Raw genomic sequence first — 18105 nt, 5'->3', positions numbered from 1 at the left:
CATACGGTGTATCGTGTGCCAGCACTACTTAAGTATTTTACATTGATTAACTCATTTAATCTTCACAGCATCTTGTGAATTTAATCCTGTTATTTACCTAGGAAACTGAGGCAAAGAGAGGTTTAGTCATCTGCCCAAGGTCAAGCTGTGGAGAAGCAATAAAAATGGGATTCCAAACATTCCATACGAGGAGAGGAGAGAAGATGGCGGAAGAGTAAGACGCGGAGATCACCTTCCTTCCCACAGATACAGTAGAAATACATCTACACGTGGAACTGCTCCTACAGAACACCCACTGAACGCTGGCAGAAGACGTCAGACCTCCCAAAAGGCAAGAAACTCCCCCCGTACTTGGGTAGGGCAAAAGAAAAAAGAAATAACAGAGACAAAAGAATAGGGACGGCACCTGCACCAGTGGGAGGGAGCTGTGAAGGAGGAAAGATTTCCACGCACTAGGAGCCCCTTCGCGGGCAGAGACTGCGGGTGGCAGAGGGGGGAAGCTTCGGAGCCACGGAGGAGAGCGCAGCCACAGGGGTGTGGAGGGCAAAGCGGAGAGATTCCCGCACTTCCCGCACGGAGGCTCGGCGCCGAGCAGCACTCACCAGCCCGAGAGGCTTGTCTGCTCAGCCGCCGGGGCGGGCGGGGCTGGGAGCTGAGGCTCGGGCTTCGGTCGCAGGGAGAGGACTGGGGTTGGCGGCGTGAACACAGCCTGAAGGGGTTAGCGCACCACAGCTGGCTGGGAGGGAGACCGGGAAAAAGTCTGCAGCTGCCGAAGAGGCAAGAGACTTTTTCTTGCCTCTTTGTTTCGCGGCGCGCAAGGAGAGGGGATTCAGAGCGCCGCCTAAACGAACTCCAGAGACGGGCGCGAGCCGCGGCTATCAGCGCGGACCCCAGAGACGGGCGTGAGACGCTGGGGCTGCTGCTGCCGCCTCCAAAAAGCCTGTGTGCGAGCACAGGTCACTCTCCACACCGCCCCTCCCGGGAGCCCATGCAGCCCGCCACTGCCAGCGTCCCGTGATCCAGGGACAACTTCCCCAGGAGAACGCACTGCGCACCTCAGGCTGCTGCAACGTCACGCCAGCCTCTGACACCGCAGGCTCGCCCCGCCTCCTCCATACCCCTCCCTCCCCGCGGCCTGGGTGAGCCAGAGCCCGCGAAGCAGCTGCTCCTTTAACCCCGTCCTGTCTAGGCAGGGAACAGACGCCCTCAGGCGACCTACACGCAGAGGCAAGTCCAAATCCAAACCTGATCCCCAGGAGCTGTGCGAACAGAGACGAGGAGGGGAAATCTCTCCCAGCAGCCTCAGAAGCAGCGGATTAAATCTCCACAAACAACTTGATGTGCCTGCATCTGTTGAATACCTGAATAGACAACAAATCATCCCAAATTCAGGAGGTGGACTTTGGGAGCAGGATATATTAATTTTTCCCCTTTTCCTTTTTTTTTTGTGAGTGTATATGTATATGCTTCTGGGGGAGATTTTGTCTGTATAGCTTTGCTTTATAATAGCTTTATTTTACTTCACTATATTATAGCCTCTTTCTTTCTTTCTTTCTTTCTTTCTTTCTTTCTTTCTTTCTTTCTTTCTACTTTTTCTCCCTTTTACTCTGAGCCGTGTGGACGAAAGGCTCTTGGTGCTTCGCCAGGCATCAGGGCCGTACCTTGGAGGTGGGAGAGCCAACTTCAGGACACTGGTCCACAAGAGACCTCCCAGCTCCACGTAATACCAAACGGCAAAAATCTCTCAGAGATCTCCATCTCAACATCAAGACCCAGCATCACTCAATGACCAGCAAGCTACATTGCTGAACACCCTATGCCAAACAACTAGCAAGACAGGAACACAGCCCCATCCATTAGCAGAGAGGCTGCCTAAAATCATAATAAGGCCACAGACACCCCAAAATAAACCACCAGACGTGGACGTGCCCACCAGAAAGACAAGATCCAGCCTCATCCACCAGAGCTCAGGCACTAGTTCCCTCCACCAGGAAGCCTACACAACCCACTGAACCAACCTTAGCCACTGGGGACAGATACCAAAAACAACTGGAACTACGAACCTGCAACCTCTGATAAGGAGACCCCAAACACAGTAAGATAAGCAAAATGAGACGACAGAAAAACACACAGCAGATGAAGGAGCAAGGTCAAAATACACTAGACTTAACAAATGAAGAGGAAATAGGTAGTCTACCTGAAAAAGAATTCAGAATAATGATAGTAAGGATGATCCAAAATCTTGGAAATAGAATAGACAAAATGCAAGAAACATTTAACAAGGACATTGAAGAACTAAAGAGGAACCAAGCAATGATGAAAAACACAATAAATGAAATTAAAAATACGCTAGATGGGATCAATAGCAGAATAACTGAGGCAGAAGAAAGGATAAGTGATATGGAAGATAAAATGGTGGAAATAACTACTGCAGAGCAGGATAAAGAAAAAAGAATGAAAAGAACTGAGGACAGTCTCAGAGACCTCTGGGACAACATTAAACACACCAACATTCGAATTATAGGGGTCCCACAAGAAGAAGAGAAAAAGAAAGGGACTGAGAAAATATTTGAAGAGATTATAGTTGAAAACTTCCCTAATATGGGAAAGGAAATAGTTAATCAAGTCCTGGAAGCACAGAGAGTCCCATACAGGATAAACCCAAGGAGAAACACGCCAAGACACATATTAATCAAACTGTCAAAAATTAAATATAAGGAAAACATATTAAAGGCAGCAAGGGAAAAAAAACAAATAACACACAAGGGAATCCCCATAAGGTTAACATCTAATCTTTCAGCAGAAACTCTGCAAGCCAGAAGGGAGTGGCAGGATATACTTAAAGTGATGAAGGAGAAAAACCTACAACCAAGATTACTCTACCCAGCAAGGATCTCATTCATATGTGATGGAGAAATTAAAACCTTTACAGACAAGCAAAAGCTGAGAGAGTTCAGTACCACCAAACCAGCTTTACAACAAATGCTAAAGGAACTTCTCTAGGCAAGAAACACAAGAGAAGGAAAACACCTACAATAACAAACCCAAAACATTTAAGAAAATGGGAATAGGAACATACATATCGATAATTACCTTGAATGTAAATGGATTAAATGCTCCCACCAAAAGATACAGACTGGCTGAATGGATACAAAAACAAGACCCATATATATGCTGTCTACAAGAGACCCACTTCAGACCTAGAGACACATACAGACTGAAAGTGAGGGGATGGAAAAAGATAGTCCATGCAAATGGAAATCAAAAGAAAGCTGGAGTAGCAATTCTCATATCAGACAAAATAGACTTTAAAATAAAGACTATTACAAGAGACAAAGAAGGACACTATATAATGATCAAGGGATCGATCCAAGAGGAAGGTATAACAATTGTAAATATTTATGCACCCAACATAGGAGCACCTCAATACATAAGGCAAATACTAACAGCCATAAAAGGGGAAATCGACAGCAACACAATCATAGTAGGGGACTTTAACACCCCACTTTCACCAATGGACAGATCATCCAAAATGAAAATAAATAAGGAAACACAAGCTTTAAATGATACATTAAACAAGATGGACTTAATTGATATTTATAGGACATACCACCCAAAAACAACAGAATACACATTTTTCTCAAGTGCTCATGGAACATTCTCCAGGATAGATCATATCTTGGGTCACAAATCAAGCCTTGGTAAATTTAAGAAAATTGAAATCGTATCAAGTATCTTTTCCGACCACAACGTTATGAGACTAGATATCAATTACAGGAAAAGATCTGTAAAAAATACAAACACATGGAGGCTACACAATACACTACTTAATAACGAAGTGATCACTGAAGAAATCAAAAGGGAAATCAAAAAATACCTAGAAACAAATGACAATGGAGATACGACTACCCAAAACGTATGGGACGCAGCAAAAGCAGTGCTAAGAGGGAAGTTTATAGCAATACAAGCCTACCTCAAGAAACAGGAAACATCTCGAATAAACAACCTAACCTTGCACTTAAAGCAATTAGAGAAAGAAGAACAAAAAAACCCCAAAGCTAGCAGAAGGAAAGAAATTATAAAGATCAGGTCAGAAATAAATGAAAAAGAAATGAAGGAAACAATAGCAAAAATCAATAAAACTAAAAGCTGGTTCTTTGAGAAGATAAACAAAATTGATAAACCATTAGTCAGACTCATCAAGAGAAAAAGGGAGAAGACTCAAATCAATAGAATTAGAAATGAAAAAGGAGAAGTAACCACTGACACTGCAGAAATACAAAAGATCATGAGAGATTACTACAATCAACTCTATGCCAATAAAATGGACAACCTGGAAGAAATGGACAGATTCTTAGAAATGCACAAACTGCTGAGACTGAACCAGGAAGAAATAGAAAATATGAACAGACCAATCACAAGCACTGAAATTGAAACTGTGATTAAAAACCTTCCAACAAACAAAAGCCCAGGACCAGATGGCTTCACAGGTGAATTCTATCAAACATTTAGAGAAGAGCTAACACCTATCCTTCTCAAACTCTTCCAAAATATTGCAGAGGGAGGAACACTCCAAAACTCATTCTACGAGGCCACCATCACCCTGATACCAAAACCAGACAAAGATGTCACAAAGAAAGAAAACTACAGGCCAATATCACTGATGAACATAGATGCAAAAATCCTCAACAAAATACTAGCAAACAGAATCCAACAGCACATTAAAAGGATCATACACCATGATCAAGTGGGGTTTATCCCAGGAATGCAAGGATTCTTCAATATACGCAAATCAATCAATGTGATACACCATATTAACAAATTGAAGGAGAAAAACCATATGATCATCTCAATAGATGCAGAGAAAGCTTTCGACAAAATTCAACACCCATTTATGATAAAAGCCCTGCAGAAAGTAGGCATAGAGGGAACTTTCCTCAACATAATAAAGGCCATATATGACAAACCCACAGCCAACATTGTCCTCAATGGTGAAAAACTGAAACCATTTCCACTAAGATCAGGAACAAGACAAGTTTGCCCACTCTCACCACTATTATTCAACATAGTTTTGGAAGTGTTAGCCACAGCAATCAGAGAAGACAAAGAAATAAAAGGAATCCAAATCGGAAAAGAAGAAGTAAAGCTGTCACTATTTGCAGATGACATGATACTATACATAGAGAATCCTAAAGATGCTACCAGAAAACTACTAGAGCTAATCAATGAATTTGGTAAAGTAGCAGGATACAAAATTAATGCACAGAAATCTCTTGCATTTCTATACACTAATGACGAAAAATCTGAAAGTGAAATTAAGAAAACACTCCCGTTTACCATTGCAACAAAAAGAATAAAATATCTAGGAATAAACCTACCTAAGGAGACAAAAGACCTGTATGCAGAAAATTATAAGACACTGATGAAAGAAATTAAAGATGATACAAATAGATGGAGAGATATACCATGTTCTTGGATTGGAAGAATCAACATTGTGAAAATGACTCTACTACCCAAAGCAATCTACAGATTCAATGCAATCCCTATCAAACTACCACTGGCATTTTTCACAGAACCTGAACAAAAAATTTCACAATTTGTATGGAAACACAAAAGACCCCGAATAGCCAAAGCAATCTTGAGAATGAAAAATGGAGCTGGGGGAATCAGGCTCCCTGACTTCAGACTATATTACAAAGCTTCAGTAATCAAGACAGTTTGGTACTGGCACAAAAACAGAAATATAGATCAATGGAACAGGATAGAAAGCCCAGAGATAAACCCACACACATATGGTCACCTTATCTTTGATAAAGGAGGCAAGCATATACAGTGGAGAAAAGACAGCCTCTTCAATAAGTGGTGCTGGGAAAATTGGACAGGTACATGTAAAAGTATGAAATTAGAACACTCCCTGACACCATGCACAAAAATAAACTCAAAATGGATTAAAGACCTAAGTGTAAGGGCAGACACTATCAAACTCTTAGAGGAAAACATAGGCAGAACACTCTATGACATACATCACAGCAAGATTCTTTTTGACCCAGCTCCCAGAGAAATGGAAATAAGAACACAAATAAACAAATGGGACCTAATGAAACTTAAAAGCTTTTGCACAGCAAAGGAAACCATAAACAAGACCAAAAGACAACCATCAGAATGGGAGAAAATATTTGCAAACGAAGCAACTGACAAAGGATTAATCTCCAAGATTTACAAGCAGCTCATGCAGCTCAATAACAAAAAAACGAACAACCCAATCCAAAAATGGGCAGAAGACCTAAATAGACATTTCTCCAAAGAAGATATACAGATGGCCTACAGACACATGAAAGAATGCTCAATATCATTAATCATTAGAGAAATGCAAATCAAAACTACAATGAGATATCATCTCACACCGGTCAGAATGGCCATCATCAAAAAATCTAGAAACAATAAATGCTGGAGAGGGTGTGGAGGAAAGGGAACACTCTTGCACTGTTGGTGGGAATGTAAATTGATACAGCCACTATGGAGAACAGTATGGAGGTTCCTTTAAAAAACTACAAATAGAACTACCATACGATCCAGCAATCCCACTACTGGGCATATACCCTGAGAAAACCATAGTTCAAAAAGAGTCATGTACCACAATGTTCATTGCAGCTCTATTTACAATAGCCAGGACATGGAAGCAACCTAAATGTCCATCGAAAGATGAATGGATAAAGAAGATATGGCACATATATACAATGGAATATTACTCAGCCATAAAAAGAAATGAAATGGAGGTATTTGTAATGAGATGGATGGAGTTAGAGTCTGTCATACAGAGTGAAGTAAGTCAGAAAGAGAAAAACAAACAGTATGCTAACACATATATATGGAATCTAAGGAAAAAAAAAAAAAAAAAAAAAAGGCCATGAAGAACCTAGTGGCAAGAGGGGAATAAAGACACAGACCTACTAGAGAATGGACTTGAGGATATGGGGAGGGGGTGGGGTGAGATGTGACAGGGTAAGAGAGTGTCATGGACATATATACACTACCAAATGTAAAATAGATAGCTAGTGGGAAGCAGCCGCATAGCACAGGAAGATCAGCTCGGTGCTTTGTGACCACCTAGAGGGGTGGGATGGGGAGGGTGGGAGGGAGGGAGATGCAAGAGGGAAGAGAAACGGGAACATATTGTATATGTATAACTGATTCACTTTGTTATAAAGCAGAAGCTAACACACCGTTGTAAGGCAATTATACTTCAATAAAGATGTTTAAAAAAAAAAAAAATGGGATTCCAAAGAGACACATGCATTTTCTATGAAGTTGCTTTACAATCCAAATGAAGTCCCCCTTCCCCCAAAGGGCATCAGGGAATCTGCCTATTCAGATCCCCTCCATCCTATGCCATTCCACTGCTTAACCTGTTACAGATTCCAAAGTTCCTGTTTGCAGGCAATTCATTTCATCTATTTTTTTGTTGGATATTTGTTTCTTTGATGGAGCTATTGGGTTTGACTTCACTCAGATTTGATCATCCATTTCTCTTGCTATTAGTTACTACCTCTTTTCACTATCTTATTAATATCCACTGAAAAAAAAGAGGGAGGTATGGGTTGAAGAAACCCTGAACTGCCACACAAAACTATCAAATATATGAGTGTATTTATGTGTATCAAGTGATTTGTCCAAAGTCACACAGTAAATAAGTGGTGGAGTGGAGCTTTGACCTCAGGTGGCATGGCCTCCACATCTGAGCAGTTAACCGTAGTAGAATCTACCGTATATGGTGGTTCCTATGTGTACAGCTCTTAGAAAAATACCTGACATATAGTAGGTACTCAGTAATTTTCACAATTATAATTAGTATTAAAGTGTGATTATTTGGTTGGCTTAAAAAATATACCATATTGTACCTATTTCTCTGCCTTTTCCTTGCATGTTTTCAGCTGCCCTTCTTACTTTCTCTCACACTGACAGGGAGCTCTGATTTTTCAAGGATATTCCATAATGCATTATCTAAATTACTGAAGCAATTTTGAAGGGTTACCTTGTGAAAGGGTAAAGCCCAAGCTCCCTAACACCTGACTTACCCTAACTTCTGCAGCCTCATTTCTCACCAGTATCCTCACACTCTAGAATACCTAGCCATATCTCGGCCCCCTTACCCCTTACTCCTCACAAAGCTGACACCTACCATCCTTCTTTAAAACACAACTCAGAGGGCATGACCCCTGGTCCTGCCTCCCATGTAGCCAGGACTGAGTGAAGACCCTTGCCATGTGCATGCCTTAGTGTATGAGAAGGGCACTTAATATTTCCCCTGCAGCACGTATCATGCTATACAATAATAATCTGCTTATTTGTTGAACTTTCCATAAGCTTGTGCCCTTCTCTGAGGCCAGGTATAGTCTGTTCTGTTTAGTATCAATAGAAGTCCTGACACATGATAATGAGCAAAATATATTTATGGAATGAATGCATAAAAACTATTTAATGAATGTATTAAAATTGGTTCTACGGAAAAAAAACAATGCGGATGCTGGAGCTACAGTCTGTATTTTTTTTTTGTCATTTGCAAGGCTGAGTAGTCAATTACTGTTATGAAGTATGCAGAAGGGGTGTATTGTTACTCAGAAGACAAATTCACAATCACTGCCTGTGGTAGGTGAGCAGAGGAGACAGGATGCTGCCAGGCAAGGTCGAGAGATGAGCAATTTATCCTGAAGCTAAATGTTTTAAGAGAGATTTTCCATGATAGAGATAGAAATAGAGATGTGGGGTGAGGGGATGAGAGTGGAAAGGGAGAGAGAGGAGAGGAAATAAGGGGGGAGGGGAAAAAGAAAAGAAGGAAGGGAAGATGAGAAGGGCAAGAGGGAGGGAGGGAGAAAGGAAAGGAGGGGAAAATATTAAAAAGAAAGCTCTAAAGGTGCAATGGATGACAGACACAAGTATATGTTAGGATGAGGTAGTGTATCAGCCTGAAAGAGAGAAAAACTAGGACTAACTGTTTTGGAAAAAATGATTCTACAGAAGAGCCTAGTCAAAAAATTTTTGTTGTGGTTTCTTTTATAAGAGTCTCTGCGGCTGAGCAAAAGTCAATACTACAAAGTCAATGTCTCTCTCCCCTTTTCAAAGACAGTGCAGGTGATTCACTGAAATCACAAAAAGTCCTTTCTATGTGCCACATATGAAACAGTGAACAAGAAGGATACAATCTTTTCTTTAATTCTATTTATAGTTCAGCCAGGAAGTGGGAGGTATGAATTATTTATAATGTTCCAGGCATAATGCTATGTTCTTTACATGCATTTTCTTCACTTAATTCTTAAAATAACCCACAGTACTGGTGCTATTGTTACATCCATTTTAAAGAAGGAGAAAAAGAGGCTTAGAGGCAACAGTTCTCAACCCCTGCTGAACGTTAGGAGAATAAAGGGAGCTCTGTGAGGCCAGACTCCAACTCCAGAGGTTAAGATTTATTTGACCTGGAATGCATACTAATTATTAGTATATATTTTTAAACTAGGCAATTCCAAAATGAATACAATTTTGAAAACTTTTTTTATAGGCTTAGTTTATAATTTACCCAAAGTTTCTTTGCTAGTAAGTGGTAAGCCAGGACTCAAGACCCAAGTCCTTCTGATACCACACTTATTCTTGATCCTTTGCTATGTTCTTATGCTAACATCAAAATACAGTAAGAATGGAGCACTGTAGGTTGTTCATTGAAGCAAATGCTTATTATTGGTTTATGATAATTTGGAATATTTGGAAAAAATGCATTAGTAGAATGGTATTGAAAGAAAGACATGCTAGACATAGGATAATATATTTCTCCTGGTTCCATGAGAAGGCTTGAATCAAGTTAAGGCTAGTGTTGCCACATAGTAAGCTGCTTCCTTCATGCCAAGGAAATTCCTGACACAAGAGACCCATAAGTGACATTTTACTCTATGGTCACCACCCCCTCTTCCCATCCAACAGGATATGAAATTGCATGTGCTCAGTGCCCTTTTTCATTCCTGAGTTTTAAGTGAAAAGTTCCAAGTGATACATTTCCAAGTGGTTGTCAAGAAATCCTTGATTGGGATACATTACAAGAATCTAATGGGAATAAAATAAAGGTTCCAAGGCAGATATTTTAAAAGAATGAAGTTTCTTTACAGGAATATTATGATTAAGAATGAAATTGATATCACATTTGGCAATAACACCACCAAAGATTCGACAACAGTGTAGAAATGCCTTCACAATTCTGGGGACAACCTGAAGGCATATAAACAATCTAGAATAAGAAATAAAGATATTCATTTAAGACGTTTAATTTCTATGTGCCAGTTAATAAGAAGCATTAGGAGACTGATTCAACAAAACAAAGTCATTTTTGAAAGAGGAAAAGACATACGGTTCTACCTAAGTTGGCTGTCCCTGAATCTGGCCCTGCCTCTAGTGAATATTTGCCTGAACTCCAACACAGGAAATGAATAAAAGGGATACCCAAGATGAGAGATCTGGCCTAGTAAATAAGCATTCATTTTGGGAATAAGAGCACCAAGGGGTCTGAGAACATATGTGCAGGAAAAATATTGAACTGATAAAGTATTGGATGAATTTAAGCATTTAAAAATTATATTGGTAATATTTTAAACATCTGTTGGCACATTTGGGCAAGTAAATCACAATGTTCATAGAATATTAAGCAAACACAGAACAGGTCAACTATTAAATCTAGAAAACAAAAATGTAAAAGAAAAAAATTGCACATATTATACATTATTATATATTATATAATATATATGCTATTTGGTTCAGTAGTGAATATCTACAAAATTATACCAACTTAAACATTGACTATTGATTTAATCAAACACTGTGAGAATGGGAAGGTGAAAAAAACCAGGGAGGTCAAAAAAGCTAAATACTTATCTACTATAAAGTGAAGTTAATAAACATCTAAAACTAATAAATTGAGAAATATCATCATTATATGCATAATTTGAAACAGAGAGGTAAATAATAGAAGCGAAAATCATTAGAATCTCTAAAGGACCAGTATTATATTGAATAATATAGCATATATAAATTTTTTTGTTTAAATCCTTTTTATTATTTATTATTATGTGCATAGGTTTCTTTAATAAATAAAATTTTATTTAACATAATTTAAAACATAAATCTCGCCAGGAAATCATGGGACTCAATTGCTTCCTGAGATTCAAAGTCAGCCAAATTTTAGATCATTAGATAATGGGGTATTCAGAGACTGCATTGTTAAAAGTCTGTCAATTGATAGACAAACCTACAAACAAAAGAAGGGTCAACTCTAAGTATAGACAAAGTAGTAACAAAATTGAATAGTCAATGAATGTTCATGACTGAGACACATAACTCATCTGTACTGGAAATACAGAACTTATGTAGGGGCAGAATAACAATACTAATGATAGCAACTAAAATTGTATACACTTCACAGTTTACAAAGACCAGCTACATCTGTTATTTTACTATTTAAAATGCAATAAAAAATGTAAAGAGAAAAATGAGCTAATATTGTGACAATAATTCAAATGAAGAGAGTAAAAAACAGTCAACATTCTTTTGTTTCAATCATGTCGGTGTTTCAAGCCAAAGGCCTTCTAAAGGCTGAAGTATTTGGATAATTTATTTATGTATACAAACTTATTTATGAAGAGAATACGTAGTCACAAACTCCCTTTCCCACTTGGATGAAAAAGAAAAATAAAATTAATTAGAAGAGATGAAAGCCCTCTAATGTGTGGCTAAATTACTCACTCTCCTTCTAATCTGAATACTAAATCATTCATCTCCTCTACATCTATGAAGGTCTACAATACAGTCTCCAACCACTTCAACAATATGCTGTGGTATCCCCCTCAAAAATGGTCTAAAATGGCTTCACTCTCAGTTACAGCATTTGGGATAGCCTTTGCCATTTGATTTCTGTCATCCTCTATAGACTTTATTTGCATACATTAAACTGAATGAAATATTTCATATTTTTCAAAGTGAACTTGAACCAAATAACAAGTGGAATGAAATTCTTTTTTCTTTTCCATTTCCTATTTCAGTGTCTGCCATGAAATATCAGGTGGCCCGTTGTGCACTTTGCTAGAGTCCAATTGAGGGCATCAAGCTGTTCAGCAACATGCAAATGAAATTCCCCTCACGACTGTGTTTTCCTGCACTTGGTTCAAGAAAGATGACAATGAAAGTTTCATGTAAAGCCTTGTCACTGAAATATCAGGAAATTCATGTTTTTATTTCTCATAAATTTCTGGATGTGTTTTGAAACCAGAATAAATCTCATTTATAAGAAAATTATTAAAAATTCCAGCTGTGAAATTGAAGAGGGAGAAAAATTCTGACTCCATTTAAAAGTCAAGAAAAGTGAATTCAAATTCTTTTGTTTCAAAATTGATCAAAACTGTGTTCTTAGTTATGGAAAGTCCTCCTCATGAGTCACCCACCACCAGAATCAAGAAAATATCTAAATAGGAGTTTAAAGTTCTAGTGAGAGAAGTCACTTTCTATTTTCATAGCACCTGAAAACAATCTTTAATATGTCATTGTTTATTTCATAAGCTTTGTTCAATGTTCAAGACAGGAAAACTATGGAAGACTGAACACCTATCAGAAATCCTTCTACCCTACCAGAGCCCTGTCAACTAAATTCTTAAAGCTAAGGATGGGCAAGAATGAAAGCACCAATAAACTTATCCATGCCTGGATGCCCTAAGGGCCATTTAAGTCCCACAGAGGTTTCTGGACAATGATGTCATGGAGAGTGACAAGTGGTGTTTAGCCATCTTGCCTTGTACAGTTTCAGAACATTTCCACACACACCCAGGAATGGCAGAAGCAAGATGGAAAATAGTGGTCATGGACAGGATTTAGGAATATAAGAAGAGCCCACTATATGTAAAGTAGCATAGGCCATACAACTGAAGACGAACAGGAACAGTACAGTGCCTTAAAGTAAATTGTTTCTATTTATCTACATTTAGCAGTATTGCTTAACTTTGATATAAATAGGCATGGTTATGTCAACATTCATAAGGCAGAATCAAGTATAAAAAGAAAACATTTTTACCATTTTATTTGTCATTGAAACGTTTGCATTAGGGATGTAAAATTGATGATCCTATGCATGAAAGTGAAAGATCAGCAGTGTCTAAAAACTAGAATACAATTACTATTTTATTTCTAAACTTAAACATATTTGAGATATAATTGAGGATATAACATGCCAGGAAACCTCCCCCATCACACACACTAAAAGTACAATAAATAAATAACACAATAGCGCATACACTGAACAGTGTTTAAACCACAATAGTTACTACCAAGGAAAATACAAAATAAAAATGTATTGAAATAGAACAAAACACACCCAGACATACACACTTCAACTAATCTGAAAGGATAAACATTGAGGGCCCACAAAATAGATCATATTAAACATGTTCTTTTCTAAAAGATATTAAGATAGATTGCTTAAATTCAATTAATCAGTTACTGTCAAGTACTATTCCACACAAAAAGAAAGATCATTAAGTTTTTGAAAAAGGACAAGCAACTGGGTATCTTTTGGTGCCACAAGAGTCCTGATGCAATATATTGGGGGAAATCTACTGATTCTCTTGCTTTAACTCTCCATTATATCCTAATATGGGGCCACTCCATTCTAACATAGTGCCGCTACAGCTGTGGTGTACTACTACTTATTAGCATGTGATCTCGGGCAAATCATTTAACCTCTCTTAATCTCTGATAAGTGGGACTACTGTAATTCACAATTATACGTAGCCTTGCTGAGGATAGAATTACAAGTAAATGGTGAAAGTATGTTACATAAAGCCTATTGTCAAGTAGGTGATGGAAAAAAATATTCATTGAGTTTAAACCTATTGTACCTTGCTGTGAAATTCAAAGGTAAAATAAAAAGGTAACATTCCAGATCCAACAAAAGTAATAAGGAGACACTCAACAAATGGTAGTTTTCACCATAATGTTTATCATACTTTTAAAAGATATGATCACTTTCTTCAATTAATGAGGAAGAGACAATGCTCATTCTTGGAAAATTAATGAAAAATAATAGCTAATAAGTAGTATTTAAAAACTACACATACTACAGAAATTCAGAGAAGAAACTTTTAGTTTCAGTTGAAATAATTAAAGCCAGTTACTCAGGTATAATAACTATCAACTTCGGAGTATTTTACGTGGTCTGAATGTAGGTTCCATCACTAACCCATAGGTGCCCACACTAAAATCCTAAATTTTAAAGAGACTCTTCCATACAGATAATTTATATCTGAGTCTATAAAATTGGCAGTTCATTCATTTTATGTAACTTCACAAGACAAACTAAATAGAAACCCAAGCTAGGTATGGGCAAGTGATGTGAGTGCAGAGAAGCTAAGCAGCAGAGGCAGCATTTCTTAAATTCATCAGAAGGTGTGAAAAATGTTTCATTTATTTCCAACCATGTGTTCATCCTTTGAGGATACTGACTCTAGAGTGGGACCTTTTGGCTAAGATTTATCTTCAATTTGCTTTGTTTGCCTTCAAATATTAGTTATTATTCTTTTCCATGTGAAATATGATTAAGCTGCAAGTGATATCATATTTTAAAATATTGACTGCTATTAATACACCTTCTTCCTAATATTTATTACTGTTAATATCCACCAAACATCAATGGGTGACAAGTTTGTGTTCACTGAAAGAAAAAATAAAGTTCTACCTTTGTATAAAATCTTAATCCATTGAACTCTCAGGATCAGTATAAAAATATATTAAGTAAAAATGCTACTGTTATATTTTATGTAAGCATTTTCAGGGGCTGGTGTATTATTAAATCATAATTTAGAAACATAATCAAATGACTTTCTTTTTTATCAACTTCCAGGTAAAATGAGTCCATGAATATAAAAAAAAAAATTATCTGTCCTTAGAAATCAGATGTTCTAAATACACATTCCTCAGGATTGGGAAAGTTTCTATGGAGTCAGGAGAGATAAGGAAGATGTGTGAGAAGCACCTCCATCATTCACCATATGCCTCTTCCTTGCTGTGCAACAAAGACCCCTTGATCTCTAACCTGTGCAGTCTCCATCTCTAGAGAAGCTCTCTCTACTAAAGATTATAGGAAAAGTCAAGCTCTACAAAAAGTCCTGCTTTTATGCAAAGACCTATCTCTACTTACTCTCAATATTTTGTAGCTATCCACTGGAGATAAAGCTTGTTCTGGAGCATTTGTCAAAAAAAAAAAAAGGTCCACCTAGTCAACTAAACTCCACCGTCAATCATATGTTACACCCCTATCCAGAGAAATCTAAGTCTGAAAGCTACCACAGGAGAGCTGATGAAATCATACCAAACTGGGTATGTTAGAATTTCCAGTTGACCTGCTATTGTGTTACTTAATGTGTAACACAACCACTATGTGCTATTCCTCCATGCTTTTAATCCATAACTACAATGATAAAATGCATCCAGTAAGGTTACTTTGAGAATTGAGAAAATACATGTGAAGTGATTAATGTCAGATACTGCAATGATAAATATTTAATAATAGCTATTATTTTAATATTGTTAGTAATGTTATTTTAGAATCTTATCATCTCCATAGTTGTACATTGTAAAAATTCCTTTCAAAATATTTGCAATAATATATACATGGTCACTGACATAAGAGATTACTATGCATCTGTCTCGGACTTAGAAAGGTGAAATTTGGTTACATTCTCTTCCTCACTAACTCTTATTATAGAAAATTTATTTAATGGGGTCCTTTTATGAACATTTTTCCCCTGTATATTAGAGAGATTGATTTTGCATGATATCTTACCTAAGCAGTGGATGAAGGATATATTCACTTCTGTCATAAAAGATGTCATAGATGTAAACCTGAAAACTGTATGACTAGAAAGAAAGAAAAGGAAACAAGGAGACTAATTTAAAAAAATTTTTTTAAATGAGGCCAGAAGAATAATTTTATGTTCTAAAAGAAGGCTTTTTACTAAAAGCTAAAATACGACTACAATATGGCCATTCTTGAAAAGGTACATTGAATACCTTATCGAAAATGTAGAGCTACATATATTTACCATTTAAAATTTTGACTAAGTATTAATTATTTTTATAATGATAACATTAAAAAGTAATATTTATCATAAAATATATAAAATTGTGTACTTATGTAAATGAAAGATGAAGATAACTATATAATTAGACCATGTTTTACTATTAAATGCTATAGAGTATACATATACACATACACACAAACACACACATATTAAAATAGTCACAATCTTTCCAATTCTATCAGTATTCTCATATTACAAAAAATTAGACAGAAATTAGTGCAGCATATATACTTCAGTATGCAGTTTGTTATGTATATTTATGTGCCATATACCCATATTCTTTTGGGGAACTTTATTATATGAAAAGCTTTATTATGTGAGCAAATACTAGAGATTAAGAACAGAGAAACTGGGGACTTCTTAATTGCTCATAGCATGGCTTTAGATAAATCATTTGAATTTTCTGATCATCATTTGTAAAATAAGGAAAAATAATACCTTTCAATTTAAGTGAGAAAATAAAGTGCTTGGTATACTGCTTAATACATGATAGTTGTTCAATAAGGGTAGAAGTCATATTGGATTAAAGCCCACCCTAATGATTTCATTTTTAACTTCATTACTTCTTTAAAGACCCTATTTCCAAGTATAGTCACATTCTGAGGTACTGGGGGTTAGAATGTCAACAAATAAATTTGGAGGGGACACTCTTTAGTCCACAACATTTATTTAATTAATTTTAAAAAACATGGTTTAATTTCTCATAGTTAAATTCCATTATATATTTTATACTTATTTTTTCTTGGAATTTAGTCTTTGTTTTAATCTTTCATAGCATCCACATGATGAAATTCTTTCTTTGATCATAACCAATTATGTTGAGACTAGTCATTCTTTTATGAAAATCACTTTCATAGAAACAGAATTGACTTTTCACTTTCTCTCTGCTCTATTAGAAATATATCTAATTTAATCATAAACCAATTTTTCTTTTTACAATGTAATCTATTACAACCTTCAAAAAATTATTTTTTAAATGATTGATAAAAGTTATTTTATGTGTCCCTATAATTTTAATTTCATTAGGTATGAGATTTATTGACAGAATACTTTGTCTGCCAATCATAAGCTTAAAGGCCTAATTTTTAATTTTGTGTATAAACTTTTTAAGAACAAGTTCGAGAATAATATGTACGTAGGTATAAAAAAAAGCCAGCAGAGATTGGAAATGCATTATAAACATATTGGCATTATATTCAATTATACTGGATAACTAGTTAAGAACTAGTTAAGAAGAGTTCAGTTCTGATTTGTCATTATAAAGGGATATAGAGTATATTAAGATACAGGCAGGGATGACCAAAGAGACAGTGGACATGAAAGTTACTTGTACAAGGTCTCAAATTCTCTGAGGCTGTACACTTTAAATTCTCAATACTTTATAGTGAGATTACATTATATATACAGTCTTTGCATTTGTGTTTGATAAGCATTATTTGTAACATGTAAACATTCACAACTTTATGGCAACTTATTATATTTTAAATATGTCAAGTACCTAAAAATGTGGAAATTGTTTAGAATTCTTCCTATCTCTGTGATGCACTCATGTTAGCTGTATGTATGCTTAAGGCTATAAAAGAAACAAAGAAGTCCAGTAAAAGGTTCAGAACATCACCCTGGGTTACAGTATGGGATGTCAGCCAACTTCAAGAGAAGTATAAATAATGCATTTATTTTAAAAATCATTTTACACAAACAATAGAAAGCTTGGTCTAGTATTATTATTATTCTTTTTGAATACTAAAACCTTACAGTATTTTAAAATCTATGATGAAAATAATTTTCCACATTTAAAAATTGTTCTTTTTTAAAAAAGAAGAAACTGTTAAAAGTATTGCAGAATTGTAGAGTTGAGAGAAAGCAACATAAATTTAAACATTTTTTTTTTTTTTTTTTATAAAACTCATTCCATGGATAAGTGTGCTAAGGCATATTCATTCAA

This window comes from Balaenoptera ricei, chromosome 2, assembly GCF_028023285.1.
Source record: "Balaenoptera ricei isolate mBalRic1 chromosome 2, mBalRic1.hap2, whole genome shotgun sequence".
Classification (NCBI taxonomy): Eukaryota; Metazoa; Chordata; class Mammalia; order Artiodactyla; family Balaenopteridae; genus Balaenoptera; species Balaenoptera ricei.
Note: the sequence above shows the minus strand (reverse complement) of the source record.